The 21095-nt window shown below is 41.8% G+C and overlaps 1 pseudogene; it reads left to right on the forward strand.

Moving 5' to 3' along the window:
• Nucleotides 1-11120: 11120 nt before the first annotated feature.
• The window catches only part of LOC102827311, a 98772-nt pseudogene continuing 88797 nt past the window's right edge, over nt 11121-21095 (forward strand).

Here is a 21095-nt window from a genome sequence, read left to right on the forward strand (position 1 = left end):
GGAGGAAGACTCACTAACAACCTGTGATATGCAGATGATACAACCTTGCTTGCTAAAAGTGAAGAGGACTTAAAACATATACTGATGAAGACCAAAGAGCACAGCCTTCATTATGGATTACATCTCAATGTAATAAAAACAAAAATCCTCACCACTGGACCAATAAACAACATTCTTATCAACGGAGAAATGATTGAAGTTGTCAAGGACTTCTTCTTGGATCAACTGTCAGCATTCAAGGAAGCAGCAGTCAAGAAATCAAAGGACTTATTGCATCAGGCAAATCTGCTACACAAGACCTTTTAAAGCATTGAAGAGCAAAGATGTCATCTTGAGGACTAAGGTGTCCCTGACCCAAGCCATGGTATTTTCAATAACCTCATATGGATGTGAAAGCTGGACAGTGAATAAGGAAGACTGTAAAACAATTGATGCCTTTGTGTTATGGTGTTGGAGGAGAATATTGAAAGTGCCATGGGCTGCCAAAAGAACCATTAGATCCGTTTTGGAAGAAGTGCAGCCAGAGTGCTCTTTGGCGGCCAAGATGGCCAGACTTCGTCTCTCATACTTTGGACATATTGTCAGAAGGGACCAGTCGCTGGAGAAGGATATCATGTTTCGCAAGGCAGAGGGTCAGAGAAAAAGAGGAAGACCCCCAACGAGATGGATTAGCCAAGTGGCAGCATCGAGGAACTCAAGCATGGCAACAGTGGTGAGATTGGCCAAGGATCAGGCAGTGTTTCATTCTGCTGTGCATAAGGTTGCTATGAGTCAGTACCGACTTGATGGCACCTAACAACAACATCACCAATTGAGTCACTTCAGACTCATAATGCCCTGTATATGGTTTCTGAGGAATGGCTGGCAGGCTTGAACTGCCAAGCCTTGCGTTAGTAGTCCAGTACTATTCCAATGGTGCCATACCAGAACTCCCTTCTTGTTTCATTTGTTTTTGTTTATTTTTTCCCGAGAGTGAAGTTTTCTTTACTTATTTTTGCAAAATCGGGCACCCAACCCAGAGGACACAGGCAGATGTACCATGTGGCCAGTTCGCCAATAATTTTATCCTATTCCAAGAAGATTCTTCCTCCGTTCCTCATTGACTGAGTACTATGGGGTTAACAATCTTTCCCCAGACATGCTATTGCATTACTTTTTTTTTTTTTTTTAATGTTTTTTTGTGTGAACTGAGTGATAATTACATGGGAGAACATCAGCTTTACACCGTTTTATTGCAATGATTACAATCTCTTCCATGCATCATCATTCAACAGTATTTGCTTCCATTCCCCATTCCCTCTGGGTTTTTTTGTTGTTGTTGTTGTTGGGGGGGGGAGTTGTATGTACACAACAACACTCAGGAATATATAATAATGTAAACAACCAAAGGGCACATTCTGCAAGCCATATTCTGCAAGCCTGCCTCCTGGCCGCCAGACCCCAGTCCCTCTTTTTCCATGAGTCCAGAGTCCTCAGATGTTCCCTCTCTCCATGTCCCCAACTCTGCTTCCATCTCTGGTGCAAGACTACCTTCTTGATAAAAAGCATAAGAATTCTAGTACCAGTGGTTTGGGACAGCCGAATTTTGTTAGAGGCCGTATTGTATTTCAGCCTATGATGGTAGGTCCATTTTGCATGCCTCTTTCAGCGTCCCTGAAAAAGAAAATGGTAACTCTTTGTGAAAGCACACTGCTATGTCTTTCTCCCAGATAGAGGCCGGTGGGTTCGAACCATGGACCTTTGGTTAGCAGAATGTACTTTAACTGATACACCACACTAAAAGGCTAACTGAAAACTGTAAGAATCTGTTGTGACATACCTATTAAATGTTAACAAGCCCCTTAGGAACATATCCTAACCCAGGTACTTCCCGGGTTCATTCTTTCTACAGATATTTATGTATGCCAAGCTCTGTACCACAGATATGTAATACTAGGAAATGAGACATATACACATTATTTCATTTCAATTAATTACACACACCATTTAATATATGTACTATTATTTAGGGGATTGTGGTGTCTCTGTAGGATAAGCACTGGGTTGCTAACCACAAGGCTGGCGCTTTGAGTCCACCACTGCTCCATGGGAGAAAGATGAGACTTTCTGCTCCCGCAAAGATTTACATCCTCAGACGCCCTATACAAGGCTCCTGATTTGGAACAGACTCTGTAGCACATAAAACTACCACTACTATTTAGGCCAATTTTCCAAGCCAGGAAATTAAGGCACAGAGAGGTTAAATGGTTTGCTCAAGGCTGAACAGCCAGACAGTTGTAAGCCAGGGACTTGAAACAAAGTATAACTGCTTGAATTTTAACCTCTGTACTGTTTTTCACATGCATATGAGGTTATTGAAAATACCATGGCTTGGGTCAGGTGTACCTTAGTCTTCAAGCTGATATCTTGGCTCTTCAACACTTTAACAAGGTCTTGTAGGGGTGGGGCTTGATGGCAGATGGGGTAGAAATGCAGTGAAGTTTCTGTCAGCAATACCACAGAATACCATATAAAGTGGGCTCAGGGTAGAGCTCCAAAACTCTGAAGCACATATGTAGGAATATTTAAAAAGTTTGAAGGCTTATAGCTAGTGGAACTTGTAGCGGAACTAAGAAATCCCGTACTTTAGAATCTGCTGGGGTCAGTGGCCCAGAGCCAACAACTTGGGTGAGACCAAACAACGGGGACCAGGCCGGGGGGAGTAAGCAGACCAGATGGGAATTAATGACCATGGGAACCTAGGAGCAAAGGTGACAATACTGTTTGGTTTTGCTTTGTTCTGATTTATTTTTTGGTATCTGTTCATTGGATCTCTGTGCACCTCCATTCTGGTGACTAGAGGGGGTGCCTGAGTGAGTAGACACTCCCCACCCCCACCACTGGAGGGTTCTTCCACCACGCATGCCCACAGATCCTCTCAGCATTTAGAGGCACTTGCCTTTCTTGCTAGCTGAGTGCCATAGTGACCTTGCGCGGGATTTGCGAGGCTGTAAATCTTTGCAGGAGCAAGGGGCCTAGTCTTTCTCCTCAGGAACAGCTGGTGGTTTCGAGCTGCCGGCCTTGGGCTTCGCAGCCCGATTCATAAGCACTACGCTACAAACAAACAGCTTAAAATGACCACAGCCAGCCCTGAAATGTTTATTAATAGGGAAAGGGCCAAAACGGGGTGAGGAGAGGGAGAGAGTTTAAAATAAAACAAGCTGAAAATAAAATCCTGAGGTACAACATAACAACGAACAGTGGCATCTTAAAATTTATCAGATGGCCTTGGAAGGCAAGAAGCTGAAAGAGGGCATTAAAGTCATATTCATATTAGGCTACAGAGTTTTTCTTCTTTTTTTAAAATTTCTTCTCTCTCTCCTCTCCTTTTCCCACGATTATAGACTACAATATCCAATCTGGTTTTTTGTTTGTTTTTTTGTTTCTTGTGTGTGTGTGTGTGTGTTTTCCCCTTGATTTTTTGCTGTTGCTGTTTTTTTGTTTATTTTTTCTTTAGTTCTATTGTGTTTTGGTTTTGTTCCACCTTTTATTTGTAGGGGACTCTTTCTCTCCCTACTCAAGGAGAGACAGCAATTGCTAACATATAGTTAAGATACAATCACATGCTATAAAGTCAAACAATCCAGGCAAGAACCAACACCAGATGCCATACACCAGGGCAGTAGGATGGAAAAGTTGTTTGGAGGTAGCCAAGAAGCGGATGGTCTTCAAGGAATATAAGGGGAATTTCTTATAGGGAAATAGGCTGACTCACATTTCCAGAGGAACTTAAAATATGGCCACATTCACTTGGAGGGATTTTAGGTGAGACAACCAGGGCACTAGGTGATGGTAAAGGGTGAGAGAGAACAGATTAAACCATTGAATGGGGGTGGTCAGACAGATGGTCTACAGGAAATACCCTCTCCTTGCGTTGTGTACAGTCAGAATTGAACACAGCTTATCAGTGGGACTGAACACAGCTTATCAGTGGGACAGATGGCAGGTCTGTTTGGGACATTTTCTTAGAGGGCATTAAGGAAATGCCCCCACACAGAACATGTTGGTCTCTCTGGGATTCTCCCCTCCCCCACCCCTACTCCACCCACTAGTTGCTAGGAGAGGTGCTTGGTGACCTGTGAGTTACTCCTGTGCTATCATTGGCTAAGGGAGTACCTTATTGACCAAACAATGCACTGTGTAACTCCGCCTTGCCTGGGAGGGTATATATATCGGGGGATCAGGAGGCCAGAGGTAGACCACTGTCAGCTACAGTATAGCGGAGATGACTGAGAACCCACAAGAGCCCGACATGGATCTAGAGGATCCGGAAGATCGGGAGGATCCCAAAGATTCGGAGGATTGGGAGGATCCTGACGATCCAGAGGATCCAGGGGATCCGGAGCAAGTAGAAAACAATGAAGCGAGCTACGAGAGGAAGAAAAGAAAGAATGTCCGTCACCTCAAGGCCACGGATGAAGAGGTCAGATAACGGGACCCAGGCCCTTTCTGCTGTTCTCCATCTGTCCCTTCCCCACCCCCTCTAAGCTCCACTCTGTCCTTGCCTGGCACATACCCCTTCCTCAGCCCCATCCCGTCTCTTGATGATCTCATCATCTTCTCTCAAATTAATGATCTTCTCACTATTTCATTTCCAGTTGATGAACGTCCTCAATACAGTGAAGTCTGTCCTTTGGAATAGTCCAAGAAGACCCACGGGATCAAAAAAGCCAATAATAATAGTTTTCTGGTATCAGAAGAAGAAGAAAACGCAACAAAATCAACAGGAGGAAGAGAGCCCAGAGGAGCCGAGCACTTCAAACGCTGATACTAAAGCGAAGGCTCCAGAATAGTGCTCAACTATATGGAGACCTAATCTTAAATCACCAAAATACACTACATGTGTGGTGATTAAAATAAAACCCACAGATTGTGGCAAAGAAATATGTGGTCCTGTAAGTTCTGTGGTGGTGTGGAGGGTGGGAAGAAAGGGAAAAGATGGGTGTGTGAGGAGTGTGAGGAGGGAGGAAAGTTAGGTCCTGCAGGGTGGGGGCCAGACCGCCTGGTCCACAGTGAGCCTGACGGTGGGGGTAAGGACTGGGTGAGAACAGAGCACAGAAGACAAATTTCATCATTAGCAGGTTAACTCAAAGGCAAGGAAACAAAAGGGCTTCGTGGTGGTGGTGGGTGGTGGTGTGTATTTGGTGAGATCCAGTTGTGTGAGGTGACTGTGCCTATCTCTAAAAAAGGCACACACAGTTCTTACCTCCAGGCCCCTACCTCATGTTTATGGCACCCCTTTCTATGATGTAAGCAACTGAAGTTCCCCAGAATGACCAGGAAATTCAACCCAATAAAAGTCATGGTGTGGTGCTATATGATAAACACTGGAATGCTAACCACAAGGTTGGTGGTTCAAACCCACCAGCCCTTCCTCAAACCCCATACAGAGTCAAAGAGTTGGAACTGACTCCATGGCACTTAACAACAGTAATAAAAGTCCTGAACAGAACCCCCAATGACTAAAGTACTGTTTGAAGGTCAAACCAAACATTGATTTGACTACTTCTGCGCTAATAAACTCGGGATGACTCAGAGCACTACCAAGGGCCAGGAAAGGGGAGTTGTCATCACTGGGACAAGCAATTAAGGGGATTATTGACTTCACAGAATTGTAATACAAGAATGAAATTAGAAAAAACTAGTGTGGGTGTTTTTGTCCTCTTAAAACTCTAGCATTTCTAAATCATGTCAGTAATTAAGTATCCCTGCCCCCAATCTTTCCTTTTTGGGAAGGGGGATGATGGAGAGATTTTCACATCAAGTATAGAGGATTGAGATAATGATATTCCTTGAAATAGTTGTTCAGAGCTCTCTTATTGATTTGTTTACTCAGTAATTTTTTGCTCTCTCTAGTCCTAGTGTTCCCCTCCTATCACAGTCAAGCTTTCTAATGTGGTTGATGTATATCCTTTCCTTTGAATATGTGTCAATAAAAATGGATCTTGTTATTTGCGGACTTTTTTTTTTTTTTTAACCTCACTTCCATGCTGGTAATGTACCACGTGTTCTCTCACTTCCTTCTGTATCCCAGTTGTCTTTCCCTGCGTTTCCCGTAGACAGGTGGACACTCATTCAGTCCTTCCTCAGTCATCCCTCCAAGGTCTTGGTTTTTAATTGAACTTCCAGGGAGCCACTGTGGTTGTTGTAATTTTCTGTGGGTATTTGTTTTTAATTTGTGTATCTGTAGTTACTGCATCGTGTTTTCTTACATGGCTAGCTCTGTTTTGAAGAGCTGGCCATGTTCCAATGAGTATGTCTAATCTGCTGTTCCTTTGTAAATGGATATGACAGATACATTCATTTTTTTTTTTAAAGTTTTTATTGTGATTTTAGTGCTATTTCTTGTCGGTTTTGTTTAAGTTTTCATCTTTACTTGTTCTAATTGGAAATTCATTTTTATGGTAAGTTGTGAAGCATTAACTTTCTTTGGTGTTACCTTATAGTCTACTAACTTTTCTCTCCATTTAAGAGAATCCATTGTATCCTGTAATTTACCTGGCATCCTCACCACCTGGATCTCTGTCTACATTTGTCCCTTCTTTGACACTGATATAACTTTGATCTTCAGTTGACCTCACAGCTCCTTTGAGTTTGTTGCTGTAGTCTTGTTCTGTTCTGGACTCTGCTATCTGTTGACAGAGTTCCAGGTGATGTTGCCACACCTGTTAATCTCTGTTTGTTTCTGTTCTTGTTTGTTTTCTGTCCACAGAACTCCCTTTAGGAAGTTTTGAAGTGCTGGGTTGATTTTGATAAAATCTCTCAGATTCTGTTTATCATGAAATGTCTTGATCGCACCATCATATTTGATTGATAGTTTTGCTGGATAGACGATTCTTGGTTGATAGTTTTTTTTTTTCTTGTAGGGCTTTGTATATGTCTCCCCATTGCCTTCTTGCCTACATGGTTCTGAATAATCAGAGCTTAATCTAATTTACTTGCCTTTATAAGTGACATTTCTGTTCTCCCTGGCCACTTTTAGTATTCTTTCCTTGTCTTTTATTTTGGAGAGTTTGGTTATTATATGTCTTGGTGACTTTCTTTTGGGGTCTATCCTTCCTTTGGTATGTTTGGATTCTTGAATGTTTATCTTCTCATCTTTCAAGATGTTAGGGAAATTTTCTTCCAGAGGCTGTTCAACTATCTCCTCTGTGGACTTTTCTGATTCTTCCTGTTCCATAATGCCAATAATTCTTAAATTGTTCCTCTTTATGTTATCCAGCATGAATAATATACTCTCTTTAGATTTTCTTATACGTTTTCCCCTTGCTCTTCTATCTTAGCAGTATTGAGAGATTTGTATTCCAGCTCGCTACTTCTGGCTTCCATCTGTTCTATTCTGTTCCTTTCCCCTTTCAGCGTATTGTCCATTTCTGATATCTTATTATTGATCAACTGGACATCTTTTTGCAGGTTTTGAATTGTTTACAGTGCTGTATCAATCTTATTTGATTGCTCCTGTAGTACTTTCCTGACTTCTTCCTTGTTTTCCTCCACCCCTTTTCGGAGCAATTGAGTTTGTTTCCATATCATTCTTTCTGAATTCTTTCTCAGGCATATCCAAAACCTGCTCTTCCTCCTCTAGGAAGCCTTTGTCTGTCTCCAGCTCATTTGCATCAGCTATTCTCTTCTGTTTTTAGACATGTTTTGATATCATTTTTTGCTTTTTGTTCACCATGATAGTTTGTGTTTGTTTTTAAAGCTTGAGTGAATGTTTGTTGTTGGGCGTACTGGGTGTCTCCTGGTGAATATGATCAGGAGATGGTTTTCACTTTTTGCATGTAATGCTTAGCGGATGTTGTTGGGTCTTGTTTCAGTGGTGGAATATTATGGGGTATGCTTATAGCTTGGCTATAGGGCCATGATTGCTGTCTCTTTTTGGGTAACATATGGAGAAAAAGTTCCCACCTCCAGGAAAGATGTGTGTTCAAAAGAACCAAAAGAGAAGTAATATAAATGCATAGACAAAAATCACCACTTTGGAACAGAAATGAAGCTGTGGTCGACTGTCCCGAGCTACACCGTCAGTGTGTGTGAAATTAGAAGCCTCCAGCAGGGGTGGGGGTGTCCACTCAGGCCCTTCCTCTAGTCACTACAGTAGAGGTATGCCGGTAGATATTGGGGAGTTAATGGGAGAAAGAGTGTCCACTATTTTTGTCTCTGAAGGTCAGTTAGGTATCTGTGTGTGCATAGTGCAATTCTCAGGATCATTGAGTCCTTTTATACTGGGGTTTTACAGATTGCTTTGAATTGGTCCTGTCCAGGGAGCTCGGACAGCGCAGTGGCTAGGAATTGGGCCGCGAACCACAAGGTCAGCAGCTCAAAACCACCAGCTGCACCTTGGGAGAAAGGTGAGGTGTTCCGCTCCCGCACAGACCCACAGCCCTGGAAACCCTGCACAGGGTCATCTGGAGTCAGAAACTACTGCACGGTGCACCGCCCCGAAGGGTCCCACTGGGGAAACTTTTAGGTCTGTGGCTCCACAGGAAAAGTCATAAGTTGCTGCCAAGCTCCGTCTCTCTGTACCATGGGAAAACTGTCCCGCCTGAAGTCCAGGTGGACCAATGAAGGTGGGACAGGGAGAAAGAGGGAGGAATGTGTAGTCTCCTGCATCTCTATTTTTTTTTTCTTTGCAAATGCCTCTGCACCGCTTTTAGCGCAATTTTCTGAGCCAGACTGGCTTTAGCCTTGCCCTCTATACTCTGCCAGGGCGGGGTAGTCACCGAGGGAGTCCCATCTCGGGATTCCTAACTCAAAGTATTTTCCTTACTATCATGATTTTTTCACTTGTGAGTGTGGGAAACTGACGTCCTAAATCTTGTGGTAGATCTGGAGCTCTGGAGTTGTTCTATGAGCGCTTCCTTAATGAGATCCCCCTCCCTTCTCACTGGAGTATACCCTACCTGGCTTTCGCTGCTATTGCCCAAACCAGAAGTCTGTCCATAGCTTGTCATGATCCACACATAGTCAATAAAGCACAGGTAAACATCTTTCTGATAGTCTCTGCTTTCAGCCAAGATCCATCAGACATCAGCAATGATATCCCTCATTCCATGTCCTCTTCTGAATCCGGCTTGATCCTCTGGAAGTTCTCTGTCAATGTATGCTTGCAGCCATTTCTATATTACTTTTAGTAAAACTTTACTTGTATGGGAATATCAAAGATATTGTCCGATGATTCCTGCATTCTGTTGGGTCACCTCTCTTTGGAATATGCACAAATATGGATCTCTTCCAATTATTTGGCCAGATAGTTGTCTTCCAAATTTTTTGGCATAGATGAGTGAGTTCCTCCAGTGCTGCCTTACTTTCTTGAAAGATTTTAATTTTTATTCCATCCATTCCTGGTGCCTTGTTCTTTGCCAATTTCTTCAATGCACCTTGAACTTCCTCCTTCAGTATCATTGGCTGTTGATCATATGCCACCTCTTGAAAAGGTTGAACATCTACTACTATTTCCTTTTGGTACAGTGACTCTGTATTCCTTCCATCTTCTTATGATGCTTTCTGCATCATTCAATAATTTGCCCAAAGAATCATTTAATAACTAAAGTTGAGGCATGATTTTTTTCTTCAGTTCCCCTAGCTTGAGAAATGCTGAATGCATTCTTCCCTTTTGGTTTTCTGACTACAGGTCTTTGCACATTTCAGAATCATAGCCACCTTATATAGGGTTTCTGAGGCTGTAAGTCTTTACAGGAGCAGAAAGACTCATCTTTCTCATGAGGAGAGGATGGTTGGGTTTGAACTGCTGACCTTGTGGTTAGCAGTCCAGTGCTTATCCTACAGCATTACTAGTACTCCAAATGAGAACCTGCTGTTGTTGTTTGCCATCAAGTCATTTACAACTCATAGTGACCGTGAATCTATAATGAGCGTGGTTGGTAGGTTTGAATCACCGAACTTATGGTTAGCAGTCCAGTGCTTATTCTACAGAGCCACACCAGGATCCAATGATGACCTGGGCCATGAAAAAAAATATCAAAATAGAATTATTATCGCTAAGCTATTTCAAGTTGAGAAAACTGAGACCCAATAAGATTACAGAGTTTTAAATGAAGAAAACTGAAACCAAGGTTAATTATCAGGTGAGTGGCAAACCGATAAGAGGAATCTAATGGTCTCATGACATTCCTTATCTGTTTAACCAGGCAAGCCAAGATCCAGAATTTATTTTGATAAATCCCCCAACTATAGGTAAAAGAAGCTCCTGACACTTTATAAGGTAAGTTTCAGTGATCTGCAGAATTCAGCTCACCACACATACAAGGGGACTTCAGAGAGTTTGTGGGAAAATGGAATTAAAAAATCATTGGAATTTTTCCATAAGTGGTTTCAAGCCCCTCTGTACATAAATTACCAGCCATGCCAGAGCCAAGGAGCATTTTCAAGCTCCATTATGAAAAAAAATCACACTGCTATTGTCTATGTAGAGTCAATGTCTTTTATAATAGGTAGCTGTTGTCGATGATAATCAAAATGTCCTCTGGCTTGGGTAAAGTCAAGAACATTTGAGACAGGAGACCTTTGGAAACAAATCGCAAACTTTTCTTACCTTCTCCAAAATCAAATCAAATGCATCAAAATTCTTGCTTCTTCACTTCCATTCAGTTCTGACAGTAGCTGCCACATGCTGTCATTCTGCCTCTGGCCCTCAGCCATCAGCAACCAGGTTAGAGCTCACAAGTTAAAAGGACACCGTCCCTCAGACTGCCAAATAAGTAGATGCCATTTACAAGTTCGGGAGTCTACAGGACATCTTCATTTCTAACCTCTGGACTCTGAATTTGGACTTTCCCTCTAGCCCTTCTTAATGCTAACCACAGGCTCAGGAGTCCCCACCCCATACACCCACACTTTGGTCCTACTGGCTCCCACTATTCTGTGCGGTTTGATGATTCAGTAGGTAGGACTCACAGGGAGAGTGCTATGCTTACCATTACGGTTTTATTGTAGGAAAAAGGATACACACGAAGAGATGCCTAGGGAGAAGCCTGGAAGGGTTCCCAACATAGATCTTCCATGCATCAAAACGGGACTCACTACCCTCCCCTGTACAATGTTCTGTTTCACCAACCAGTATGGCAAAGGAGATCCCCCATCCAGTGCCTTTCTGGGGCCTGGTCCCACAGCCACGACTGAATGAACTCCTCTGCCTCATTAGAGGCCGGCAGATCGCAGGCCACGTGGTGGTCTTCCTGGTCAGGCCAGCCCCCACTTATTAGCACAAACCACTCAGGTGTGGTTTGGATAACACAGTCCCCCTTAACTACTCAGGAATTACAAACAACGGCAAAGACCAAATTACTCAGGATAAACTGAAATTCTTTGCCCTACAGTCCTCTTTCAGCAGTCTTAGTGGCACAGTGGGCCAAGCATTGGGCTGCTAACTGTAAGGTCGGTGGTTCAAACCCACCTACTAGTCCATGGGAGAATGATGAGATTGTCTGCTCCCATAAAACTTTACAGGCCCAGAAACCCTAGGAAACAGGTCTACTCTATCCTATAGGGGTCACTAAGAATCATAATTGAGCGATGACAATGGGTTTACAGCCTGTTTACAATGGGTTTACAGTCAAAGGCTTCTGAAAAAGAAATATGAGTTAGTACATATCTTCTAACTAACTGATGTTGGTGTAGGTGGTGGTGGTGTTCCACCAAGTCGGTTCTGACTCATAGCAACCCTGTCTAGGATTTCTGAGGCTGTATATCTCTAAGGGAGCAAAAAGACTCAACTTTCTCCTGTGGATAGGCTGGTGGGTTTGAACTGCCAACATTGCAGTTAGCAGCCCAATGCTTAACACACTGAGTGACCAAGGCTGCTTAAAGAGGGCTGTAAAGAATTCAAAATGTTGAAGTTGAACCACTTACCCTGTGGTTAACAGTCCAACATTTAACCCACTACACCACTAGGGCTCCCTTCAAACTACTTTGTTGTTGTTGTTATTAAGTGCCATCGACTCGGTTCTGACTCATAGTGACCCTTCATAGCGTAGTGGTTACGAATTAGGCTGCCAACCTAAAGGTCGGCAGTTTGAAACTATCAGCGGTTCCACGGGAGAAAGATGAGGTTTTCTGCTCCCGTAAAGATTTACAGCCTTGGAAGCCCTGTGCAGGGTCACTATGAGTCGGAACCGACTCCATGGTACTTGATAAAAAAATTTTAAAAAATCAAGGAGTGGATGGTGAGTTTGAACTGCCAACCTTTCAGTTCAAACTGACTTTGCAGTCCAGCGCATTAGCCCCCAGTGCCACACCATCACCATACTGTCTTACGAATTGCTCTTGCCACCACTATCGATGTAATTATCTTAAACAAGCGCCTGTTTTCCACCACCCCACACTTGGCTTGATGTCAAGTAGGGCTGAGTAGTTTAAATTCATTCCATTTGAATAGTTTTACAGCTCCATAAGTTATCCAATTATAGACCACTCTCAGCCTGGCTTGACTGTCAACCCAATGCTGCAGGGTATACTGAAACCACTAGATGTACAACTAGACACAGTCCTGCCAATTTCCTGGGCTGGCAGAATCTTTTGCTTCTGTGGTGCAGTAGGCCAGTATAGGCCTGGCTTATGTGCCTGGAAGGCTAAGCAACAAAGGCTGAACAAAGTTATTGACTGATTTTATTTTTAGATGCTGAAAGAAAAACAACTCAATCTCCTTCACTAGCTGTGATGCTGTAGGATAAGCACTGGACTGCTAACGGCAAGGTTCATGATTCAAACCCACGAGCTGCTCCTCAGAAATCCTAAACAGGGCCGCTATGAGTCAGAACCAACTTGTTAGCATTTAACAATAGCACCTGTTAATTAAGATGTGGCCATACTTAGCAAACAAGTTGAGCCCAATATGTTTTTCTTCAGGTGCACACGAATCTACCTCAGCAAGGAGAATGAGAAATCTTAATAGAAAAGCAATATGTAAAACTGCCAAAGCTTTTCTGGTGTAGGTTTCATCCCTAAGCTACCATAATCGCTTCTTCTGTCTAATAACTAAAATATTATAATAATACAGGCAGACCTGTCCAATATAGGCACAAGTAGTACTTGACCTTTAATGTGATGTAAATTTGCTTTCATGTTGAAACAAGTGAACCAATGCAACAAATTCTTCATCACCATCACCTTCATTGAAAAGACTTCCAGCCTCTTATTGCCCTAAAATAAGGCTAATAACCATCTGTACCTGTTCCAACTTACCTGTGAATTCCCCTTAGGGACATACTTAGGAACAGATAGCATGTGTAATTTGTTTGTGACCTGGGGACTGTGCATACTACAAAATAAGTCTCTTTTTCATGAGCTCTTTCAGTTTCTTTATCTGTTGTTGTTGTTGTTGTTGTTGTTGTTAGGTGCCGTCAAATCGGTTTCTACTCATAGCAACCCTATGTACTTCAGAACGAAACATTGCTCAACTTGTGCCATCCTCACAATCACTATCATGTTTGATGCCATTTTTGCTGCCACTGTGTCAATCCATCGTGTTGGGGGTCTTCTTTTTTGATGACCTTCTACTCTACCAAGCATGATGTCCTTCTCCAGGAACTAATCACTCCTGATAATAGGTCCAAAGTACATGAGACAAAGTCTCCCCATGCACACTTCTAAGGAGCATTCTGGCTGCACTTCTTCCCACACAGATTTGTTTGTTCTCTGACAGTCCACGGTACTTTCATAATTCAAATGCATCCATTCTTTAAGGTCTTCCCTATTCACGGTCCAGTTTTCACAAGCATATGAGGCAATTGAAAATACCATGGCTTGGCTCAGGCTCATCTTAGTCCTCAAACTGATATCTGTGTTCTTTAGAAATTTGTGTCTTGATTTCTTGACTGCTGCTTACATGAGTGTTGGTTGTGGATCCAAGTATATTGAAGTCTTTGACAACTTCATTTTTTTTCTCCATTTATTATGATGCCATTTACTTATGTAGAACATACATATGCAGATATTTTAATTTAAATGTATACTTAAAACACACTTACAAAACTCTTAGGAAAGCTATGTTAATGGAAGCAATATAAATGAGGGCGCTTCAGAAACTTTATGGGAAAATGGAATTTAAAAATTAAGGAATTTTTTAAGGAACTTTTTGAAGTCCTCTAATACGAAAGTGAAACAAAACTTAGGACTGAAGACGGACCAGTGTTAAAGAGCTACAAGAGGTGAGAAATATGAAGAAGTCTCATTTGTTAAAAATGAATATGCCTAAAAGATTAATGTCAAAAAACTCAAACTTATCTCCACAGACCACTTTGCTACGTAGCTCCACTGACAGTCTTCAAAGGCTAAATGGATCAAACAGAATCTCACTAAAAGAAAATGGAATTCATTATTTTGTTCAAAGGCAATGTGGAGTAAATAACATTAAAGGCAAATGCCAGGGTGATCAGTTTGAAAAGAAAGTATCACTTCATTATGCTAGTTGTCAAGATACCCAGGAGGGCATGAGGGGGGAAAGCAGACATGTGATTGGTTACTTCTCTTGGCCTCCTCACAGGTATTCAGTAGCGTTCACCTTCCCATCCCCAGTCCCCAGTCACACACACACACACACACACACACACACATACACACACACACGACAAACAGCATGGACTTCAAGTCAATCTGTAAATTCTGTATGAGAACATACAAACTTTGACTAAGCCTGCTACTTGACATCTTGATTTCTGGGCATCAGGTTTTCAGTTTATATGGGACAATATTAATTCAATAAATATGTCAGCATGGTTGCCCCCTTAAGTAGCATCCAAATTGAGTGTACTGTATTATGAGCTACCAAAAATGAGACACTTTCTAATGGGTTTAGAGGAGAGCTCCTTGGCCATTCACTTCTAAAATAAGATGGGGCAAAATAAGATCTAGGCAAAGCCTGGACACCTATTTTAATAGCAGTAAGCAGCTTGGAATTGTTAGTACAAATGAGGACAAGGACAAACAGCAACTCTGAAAGAGCCTAAAGCAAGCAAAATTGAGTGGCTAGAAGCTACCATGACACTTCTATAGGGATTTCAAATTAGGATCCTTCCACGGGGAAAGAAAAAACAAATATTTGTCCCTACTCCATATATAAAAATAAATAGTAAGGGCTAAATAAAAGTTTCTTACTATCTCATTCTTACAATTACTATGTTGCTCAGTCCTTATAACCACACTGTATGGAGATAGGTAGGTAAAACATACCCATTTTATAGAAAGATAAACAGAGGTGGGTCAAAGCGTATAAGTCACTTGGCCAAAGCCATAAACTCCAGGCCTGACTGATGACAATTGCCTTGCAAATGTATCCTGTTGTTCTTAAGAACTGTACACTACACTGTGTACATAACAAAAACCAAGGAAAATAAAATAATGACTGTGTGGTAGGCAAAATACTGCCCCCCCACCAAAGATGTCCTCAGGGCCTGTGACTATGTTAGGTTATATGGAAACGTGGGATTCAGGTAGATGGGACCAAAGGTGCTAATCAATGGGGAGAGGGGCAGGGGTTAACCTCGATGTGTCCAATATAACCACAAGGGTCCTTAGAAAGGAAAGAAGGAGGGAGAGCTTGAGAAATAGTAGTATGAGAAGGACTCACTGACGGTGCAAGAAGAAGAGGAGTTAAGGGGTATGGTCTCTAGAACTTAGAAGGGGCAAGGGCAGCGATTTTCCCCTAGAGCCCCCAGAAAGAATTCTGCCTGGAAAACAACTTGATTTTAGCCCTGTCGAGATCCATTTTTGACTTTTGACCTTTAGAATTATAGGATAATAAATTGGTGGTGTTTTAAGAGTGATCACTTTTTAAGCAGCAATGGAAACATTAACAAATACTATTATTACTGCGTCTACTGGAAATAACTGTAAGGTAGATGGTTCAAGCTCACCAGCTGCTCCTCAGAAACCCTATACAGGGTTGCTATGGGTCGGAACCAACTCTATGGCACTTAACAACAACAACAACAACTGGAAATAACACAGCTCATATAAAAATGCTGAATAGCATGTGTCTATTAGCCTGATGGTTTATAACAGTGACCACCATCAGAAAGGATTAACAACAAAAACACATAACTACCAAAGAATCAAGGAATCAATCAATATATGAGAAAACAAATTAAGCACTAATGTGTATCAGAAAGATAATGGAATTTCCTTACAAAAAGTCCATATTAATGGAATTTTTGTAGAGAAATTCCATTATTTTTTAGTTACATTTTCACATAGACTTTTTGAAGTCCCCTCATATCTCACCCGTACAATGTTCATAAGCAGCTTAGTTAGTCATGTTGCAAATCAGAAACCAAATCCCAAGAAGCTGTTATCAATTGTTTGTTGTTAAGTGCCATTGAGTCAGATTTGACTCAGAGCAACCCGGTATAGGGTTTCCAAGGAGACACTGGTGAGTTTGAACCGCTGACCTTGTGGTTCAGACCGACCTTGTGGTCCTATGCTTATCCTACAGTGCCACATGGGTCAGTCTCATTTTTGATTAGTGAAATACAATACTGTTTTTCTTTTTTGAAATTAGACCAAAAAGAGACAAAAATTACTAATGTCTAGTTCTGGCAAGTCCTACCACAAACTTAGAGACTTAAACACCCTAATTCTGGAGGCTGGGACTCTGAAATGACTCTTAGAGAACTAAAATCAAGATGTCAGTAGGATTCATTCCTTTTGGACGCCCTAGGGGAGAATTTGTTTCCTTACCTTTTCTAGCTTCTAGAGGTTACCTGCATCCCCTACTTGAACCCCTCTCAATTCTATTTCCATTGCCACATCTCTGACTTTCCTGCCTCCATTCTAAGAAGACCTTGAAGATTACACGGGAACCATCCAGAAAAATCCAGGCGAATCTTCCCATCTGATGATCCTTAACTTCATTCCAGCTGCAAAGTCTCTTTTGCCATATAAGAGGCACAGGTTTGGGGAATCAGGACATAGATATCTGGGGTGCATGGGAGTGGGGTATTCTCCTGTCCACTATAAAAAGTATGCAAAGGTGTAGTTATAAAATCATCATTTGTAATAGTAAGATGTTGGAAATGGTCACCAAGAACAGACTTGTTAAATGACAAGCGATGGCATACTCATGTAATGAAATAGTCTATGGCCCTTTAAAAGAAGGAGCTCGAGATTGCTGAGGAATGAGTTCAAGAGATGCAGAACATAAAGAGCAAGTTTCAAAATCACAAGAAGTGTATGCTATAATTTGAGTGAAATAAATAAATATACATACTTTCAGATGTATCGAAAATGGTTAAAAAGATGCATGTTTGTTGTTGTTAAGTGCCATCGAGTCGCTTCCAACTCACAGAGACCCTGTATAGGGTTTCCAAGGAGTGGCTGGTGAGCTTGAATCACTGACCTTGCAATTCCAACTGACTTTGCAGTCCAGTGCATTAACCCACAGAGCCACAGTAGGACTCCCAAAAGATGCATGTACTCATATACAAAGTATTAACATGGTTTCCTCTGGCCAGCAGCACTGGATTCTGAGGTAGAAGGGAGATGTCTTCACTACCTATATTTTTATATTGTGATAACTCACATTCAGTAAAAAGCAAAGATAAGTGTAGAGTAGATGAGTTTTGACAATTGTCTATACACATGCAACTAACATCTCAAATCAAGATATAAAAAATCATCATATATAAGACATTTTCCCACGTCCATTTCCTGACAACAAATAGGAAGCCGTTATTCTGATTTGTGCTACTCTGATCCCAAGGTTTGTTTTGTCTGCTCTCCACATTCATATAAATTGGCCCTTACAGTATATACTCTTGTGTCTAGCTTTTTTCAAGGTAACATTCTTAAGAATCATCTCCACTGCGCAGTACAGAAAGAGGCTTCACAAAAAGTTTGTGGATAAATTGCATTATTTGGAATTCCATTTTTCCATGAAGTTTTTGAAACCCCCTGAAATGAAAGTTTATTCCTTTCTATTGATGCATTGTATAGCTATATCAGAATTAGTCAATTTTCTCGTTAATGGACCTTGTTGGCTAGTGGCTAGTTAGGTAGGGTTGTTGGTTGAATTTACCAGCGGCCCCGTGGGAAAAAAGACGAGGCTTTCTGCTTCCGTAGAGATGTACAGCCTTGGAAATTCTATACAGGGTCACTATGAGTTGGAACCTACTCCACGGTCCATAAGAACAATGACAAAATAAAACTGTATAAATATTCTGGACCAAGTCTTTTGGTGCATGGACGTTTCTCCGTTTGGGGGCTAAATACCTAGCAGAGGAAGCAGTGCTTGGCCGCTGGGTCTAGCCTCATATCCTGGAGTCTGTTCCACCTGTCCCGGAACTTCTACCTCACACGGAGGCCGCTCTGCTGAGGCCGCCCGAGGGATATGTGCAAGTGCCCCCACACCCAGCTGCGCAGACACTCACTGGAAGTGAGCTCCACTGCCTTAGCTAGCTCTCGCCAAGCGCTTCCTGCACTGAGCAGGAAGGAGACCCCTCAGCAGGGGAAAAGCACTCTCCAGGGGATGTGAATGGAAAGAGTGTGTCTAACATGCTAGTGGGGCTGAGGGGCTGCTGAGCTCCAGGACAATAACCTACAAACCTAATGTGTCAGCGTTCTAGGCTTGGATGGATGGCAACTCTGAAAGGAGCATTAGAGGGGTGGAGAACCTTGAGGGGTAGATGGAAGGTTCTGGCTGTGACACTGCACGCTCCTCCCTTGCTCTGACTCCTCCCCATTCTTTCCCTGACGTTCTAGGCCCTAGGAGTCGCTACCAACATTGTAAGGATCTTCTAGAGCAAGCATGCCACAGAACTAGCGACTACTTGTTGAACTACTGTCTGAGGACAAGAACTTGACCTTCCTCTGGTGGGTGATGAGGAGGGCAGCAGGGCTCTTGGGTCACAGTGGATTCTCTCCTTACTCAGCACAAAGCCTTAACATGGTAGTTCAAACCTACCAGCCACTCCTTGGAAACCCTGCATAGGATCACTTTGAGAGAAACCAACTAATTAGAAGATGCTTAACAACAACAATCCATTAACATAGAATATGTGTTTGCATCCATTTCCTTTTATTTTTTTCTTCTCTGTTTTCCAGTTTTCAGTCTAGATGACTTATGCATAATCCGTCAGATTGATCCCTCCGTGGTTCTGTAGGATAGGTTCTGTAGGATAAACACTGGATTGCTAACCACAGAGTAAGCAGTTAGAGCCCACCAGTTGCTCCATGGTAGAAAGATGAGGCTTTCCACTTCCTGGAAAGATTTACAGTCTCAGAAACCCTATACAGGGTCTTTAAGAGTCAGAATCAATTCAATAGCAGTGGATGGGTTGTAAATAAAATCTCCACTCAGAATTTTTTTAAAATAGGAAAGTAAGTTGTTATTGTTGCTAAGTGTCATCATCATAGAGTGGATTCCACCTCATAGCCCAGCCTTTATAGGGTTCCCAATGACTGGCTGGTAGATTTGAACCTCCAGCCTTGTGTTTGGCAGTCCAGTGCTGATCTTACAGCACAGCCACATCAGGCCTACTGAAGGCTGTAGGGTTTTTGTAGTTATTCTTTATCATGTTGAGAAAGTTCTCTCCCACTCCTAGTTTACTGAGTTTTTGTTGTCTTCACTGGATGTTGTCCAAAAAAAAAACAAAACAAAACAAAAAAAACACCCCTTGAATCTATTGATATGAACATAATGATTTTCACCAATTATTTTGCTAATGTGATGAATGAAACTGATTAACAGCCACATGTTAAATTTACCTTGCATTCCCAGAATAAATCTCACCTGGTCATGATGTTTCATCCCTATTTTAATATTGTGATATTCAATTTCCTAATATTTTTTGTGAAAGATATTCACATCTCTACTTAAAAATATTATTAGTCTGTATTTTTCTTGAAATTTCCTTGTCAGGTTTGGGATAAGGGCACACTGGTCTCATTAAAAACAAGCTAGAAAATATCTTCTTCTCAATTAAATGAAAGAATGTGTAAATACTTGATAGAATTGTGCAGTTAAACCTTCTGGATCAAATGCTCTCTATGGTGGAGACTTTTAATACCTATTTCTTAATGTGAAACTTTGATAAGGAGAGGAAAAGAAAAAAAAAAATATATATGCAAGGGCTTCAAAAAGTTAATGGAAGAGGCGGGGCTTGATGGCGGCTAGGGTGGAGGTGCAGTGAGGTTCACCATCAGCCATACCAGAGAATACCAGTCAAAGCAGATCCAGGGCAGAGCTCCAAAACTCAGAACCACACAGCTAGGTATGTTTAAAAAGTTTGAAGGCCTATAGCTAGTGGAACTTAAAGCAGAAGTAAGAAATCACATATGTTTGAATCTACCGGGCTTGGCAGCCCAGAGTCAACAACTTGGGTGAGACCAAAAGGCAAGACCAAGTGGGAGAGCAGACACACCATGGAAAAATGCCTTGGGAACCTCGGAGAAAAGGTGTCTGTTTTGCTTTGTTCTGATTTTATTTTTTATTTTCATTTAATTAATTAATTTTTTGTATCTGTTCATTGGCCCCTTACTGTTTGCACACCTCCATTCTGATGACTAGAGGGGGTGCCTGAGCAAGTGAACACCCCCCACCCTCACCACTGGTGGGTTCTTCTGCTACACATGTGTACAAATACTGTCAGCCCAAGAGCTGGCACTGAATTGTTTTTTTTTTTTTTAAAAAAAAAACAGGAAAGGCCATAACAGTGGTGTAGAGAGGGAAAGACAGTTTAAAAACAAAACAGGTCGAAAAGTAAATCCAGAGGTACAGCATAACAGCCAACAGTGGCATCTTGAAATCTCTCAGGCAGCTTTAAAAACAAGAAGCTAAAACAGGACATTAAAGTCATACTCATAGTAGGCTACAGATATTTTTTTTCTTCTTCTTCTCTCCCTCCTCTCCCTTTTCTGTGATTATATGCTACATTATTCAGTCCAGTTTTGTTGTTGTTGTTGTTTTGGTGGGGGGTTTTTTCTGTTGCTATTTTGCTGTCTTATGCTCCCCCTTCAACCTTTGGGGGACTCTTTCTCTCACTATATTAGCTAAGAAGAGACAGCAACTGCTGCCATATGCTCAAGCTACAATCACACTCTAT

Source organism: Chrysochloris asiatica, unplaced genomic scaffold, assembly GCF_000296735.1.
Source record: "Chrysochloris asiatica unplaced genomic scaffold, ChrAsi1.0 scaffold00134, whole genome shotgun sequence".
NCBI classification, from domain to species: Eukaryota; Metazoa; Chordata; class Mammalia; order Afrosoricida; family Chrysochloridae; genus Chrysochloris; species Chrysochloris asiatica.